General features: G+C 38.1%; 1 pseudogene; it reads left to right on the top strand.

Annotated features, from left to right (window-relative positions):
* Nucleotides 1-3,905, top strand: part of LOC101568803 — a 4,473-nt pseudogene extending 568 nt beyond the window's left edge.
* The last annotated feature ends 400 nt before the right edge of the window (nucleotides 3,906-4,305 follow it).

Raw genomic sequence — 4,305 nt, 5'->3', positions numbered from 1 at the left:
CTACTTTCTCTTAGTTTAATGAGAAGAAAGGCTTGTACTAATATTGTTTAGACAAGATATCATGTCTGCATCTTGTCTTCTGAATAACTACTACAAAGACAACAACATGCAATATATTAATTATTATAACTGTCCTACTAGCCTGTTTTGAAAGTGTTTCATTCATATTTTTCTCATTAACATGAATTTAAAAATTCAAACCATAAAGATAAAAATAAAATAATGACCAGACAGTGAAAATAAAGACATATACAAATGATATTTTTATAAGAAACAAATGCAGTGGGGCAACAAACAGTGAGAGAATGATGGTGTGCTTTCTGTTTATTCACAATCATAGTAATGCACTAAGATTGATCATAGTGAGTAGCTTTGCCCTTTAAGTAATAATCCACTAGCACGAACTTGTTTCTCATTTTACCAAGGCAAATAATCATAATAAAATGTCATTTGCTTATAAAATATTTTACACCAAAATCTATTTCTCCCAAAATGAAAAATACAAGCATTTATTCCTTTATACTATAATTTCTTAGCTTCATTAAGAACTTTTCAAATTAATTGTACAGATCATAGTGTATCTAGAGAGGTGCCCGTAACTTGGTATTTCCTGGAATAAAAATTATTTTTATTTTATTCTTTAAAATTTTTAAGAACATATATGATCTCCAGATTTCCAGGAAGATGGTAGAGTGGTAAGCAGCAGAGAAATAGATTCCCTGAGATTTGGTGTCCAGACACTAGAATATAATAACATGCAGGGGAAAAGGAAGGAGGAAGTGGGTTTCCTGGACCCAGGAAGGATCTAAAGTGAAAATTGAAGCCCATAGGAAGAGTGAAGAGAAAGACTACAAAGAAGAAGAAGAAGAATCCAGCCTGTGGAGCCTTTTCTTTGAGTTAGGACTCACTGCATAGGAGGAACAGTTAAATCCTGCAGACATATGGTAACCACTGGGGACCCCAGAAGCTTCCAAAGAGAGACACTGCACTGCAGTGGAGCAGTGGATGCCATGGACTGCACTGGCTGGCGAGTGGCACAGTTTCAGTCCTGCCAGGAGCCATCTTGGAGAGGAGCCAAATGAGTTCAGAACTCAGAACAACTATTGACTCCCCTGAGCAGCTCGTAGCTGAGTCCAAGCCCACAGAAGGTGTGCTGACTGTTGCACTCTGCATGGGTCAGGTTCCAGCCTTACAATCAGAAACCAGCCTGAACTTCAGAAGAAATAAATGTGCAGGATCACTGAGATTAATCACTACTTCACTGTAAAGGTGCTGTTGGATTTTAGAGTGTCTCTTTCACACATTATTTCTCAGTGACAGCAGAGACATTCAGTAAAGTGAACTCTCTCTCTCTCCCTCTCTCTCTCTTTCTCTCTCTCTCTCTCCCTCTCTCTCTCTCTTTCTCTCTCCTTGTTTTATTTTGTTTAGTTCTGAATGTTTTTAAGTTTTTTCTTTGGATACAGGGCCTTACTATGCAGTTCAGACTTGTGCCCATCCTCCTGTCTCAGCCTCCCCAGCGTTGGGATTGCAGGCATGTCTCACTGTGCCTGGTTCCAGGGACAGCACAGCACACCTGAGGTTCCAGCACAGGCATGGCATACTGTACTGGGGACCAAACTTGGGACCTTGCACTTGCCAAGCATGTACTAGTGCCATGAAGCTAGCTCCCCAGCCCCTGTATTTTGATTTTTTAAGTTTTTCTTCATTGTTTGATTTTGTTTTGATATTAGTATGAACATGGTTTCTTGCTTTTCTGTGGTCATTGCTCTGTTCTGTTCTACCTTTTATTTCTTCCTTTTCTCTTTCCCTCCTTTCTTCTGTACCAGTTTTCCAAAGTTTGTTTGATCCTCCTTTGTCCTCCAGTCTTTATTCTAATCTCTTCCTCTCCTTCTATTGCTCTACTTTGCCCATCCCCTTCTAAATTGTCTCCCCTAGGGACAAAATTGACATATTGAAGTCTTATTTACTGCATTTTTTTTCTGGTTTGCTTTAGATTTGTATAACCACAATTATATAATTTTACATAACCACAAATCTGGTTCATGTGATTAAAGGTGGCAAATTAATGGTTACTTCATTTTCTAAGTTGCATTTAATGATATTCTTATTGCTGATTGTACCACTTTAGTCAAAGTGATACAACTGTCCTAACAAGCTATTATTCCTGGTATGCCAAGACTATTTAAGGGTCAGCAAATAAACTATAGGCCTTTACTAAAGAACCAGTGACTGAGCCAAGTAGGCAGCAACTTCTGATCCTCAATAAATTGAAGAGATAGTATCTTGCAAAAGACTCAAGATCCAAAATCCAGGGGCTGGGAAGATGGCTCAGTGGAATAAGCACTTCCCTGGCAAGCACAAGGGCCTGAGTTCAATCCCCGGTTCCACAAAAAAAAAAAAAGATCCAAAATTCAGCTACACCTGGAAGACACCTCTGAGAAATAGTCATTTCCTTAAAGTTCTAAATACTAGCAATAAAGCTACTCACCATGGGCAATTTATAAGCACCAACCCAGGAATTAAGAAAGAAAATGAGAAGACATTTAAACAAGATGAAAGCCCAGACCAAAGGCAAACCCAGGGGGCAAAGTGGTAGGAAAAATCAGAAATCCACCCATGGGGTCTCTCTCAATTGGTAACAACAAAGCAAATGAATGAATCTCTAGAAAAAACTCACATCAGAAATAATTTCTCAGATACAGAAATGGTAATCATGATGAAAAAAATTCTTAGTGACTCTACAGCAAATAACAGATACAAAACATAGAGTTTAGGAAAATGATAGAAACCGTGGTCAAAAGTAGTAAAGAAATGGAATCCATAAAACAGATTCAGACAGATATCCAGAAGAATAAAAATTCCATTGAAATTATCCACAGCAGAATGAACCAATGTATGGACAGACTTGAGCTTAGCAAACATGAAAGAAAGATTTCTTAAAAAATAGCAGGGGAAGGGGCCAGGGAGATGGCTCAGTGGAATAAGAGCGTCCCTGGCAAGCACAAGGGTCTGAGTTCAATCCCTGGTTCCACCAAAAAAAAAAAAAAAGCAGGGGACTGTAATAAATCAATCCCAGAGCTTCTAGACGATGCAAATGAGAATAACATGAGATTCCTTTGAGAGGACCTGAATCTGTAACCCTGAGTAGCAGCTCCATGGTGGGGGAAAATTTAAATTGCTGCTGTTTTACAAAGCTAAACTGAGAAACCAAGAAAGCAGGCAATTGAGAGGTTTGCTGAAATATTGACTCTAATACTTCAAGAAAAATACAAAACCCATTGGTATCCTGAAAACCCATCAAAAGGACAGGCCTACAGATGTATCTGTATCAATAAGTTCCAGAGACTTGATCCTGATGGTTAAAAAGCCTGAGAGAACAGCTGCATCTTGCAGAGTGACCTGGGCTTGCCCAAGGAGCTCCCTTTCTGAGTGCACTCATGGGAGGTGCACTGTTAGTATAGAGAGAAAAGCAATGCATTCATTGTTGCCAGCTTTGAAAATAAAGATAAGAGCAATTATGATATCTCCAAAAATGTTTCCATAGCCCTTGATAAGGTCACCTCTGACTGTCATTCAGGACCTTTTGCTTCAGATGAAAAAAAACAAGTAAGGAAATAAAAATGAAGCCCAGTTCACTGACTGCAATCTCAAGCCCTGTGTGCTAGATTTCAGAACTGATATTCCCATCTCTTCCAATGTGGCATCCTTTGCCTAGGAAAAAGCCAGGAATGTACTGAGGAAATGGCTGTCAGAGTCACTGCCCTCCTCCAGTTCCATTTGGATATCCCAGTGAGGAAAGGCAGAATAAACCCTATCCCTTATTTCCAGTGATATGGATACCTCCTCCTGGAATGCATTGTGACTAGAATCACTGGATTAATCATCACATGTTAGCACCACTCTAGCTTCTTTTGATTCTCTTGTTGTCATGTTGATCATAATAGTGAAGTTAGATGAACTAAACCATCAAACTTATTTTTATAGAGAAGTTATTGAAAATAATCTTTCTTTCTTTATACATACAAATATATTAGATATGTTGATATAGTTTAAGAAATTTTATTAGTTAAGTGCCTGAGTTTTTAGTATTGGACTTGAGTATGTATATATTGTGCATCAACTCTTTTGGATACAAAAACACTTCAAAAGTAGATGACCTGTTCTAGCACCTTTGAGGATTTACTTTGTGGACCGTGTATAAGTTACTTATATTACAAGGAAATCTATTTTATGTTGTTTAGAAAAATTGTATGCAATCATGTAGTTGCAACTAAACAGTACTTTGAGGCATGAAAAAATTGATAG

This window comes from Octodon degus, unplaced genomic scaffold, assembly GCF_000260255.1.
Source record: "Octodon degus isolate 3935 unplaced genomic scaffold, OctDeg1.0 scaffold00036, whole genome shotgun sequence".
NCBI classification, from domain to species: Eukaryota; Metazoa; Chordata; class Mammalia; order Rodentia; family Octodontidae; genus Octodon; species Octodon degus.
Note: the sequence above shows the minus strand (reverse complement) of the source record. Positions and strands in the feature narration are given on the sequence as shown.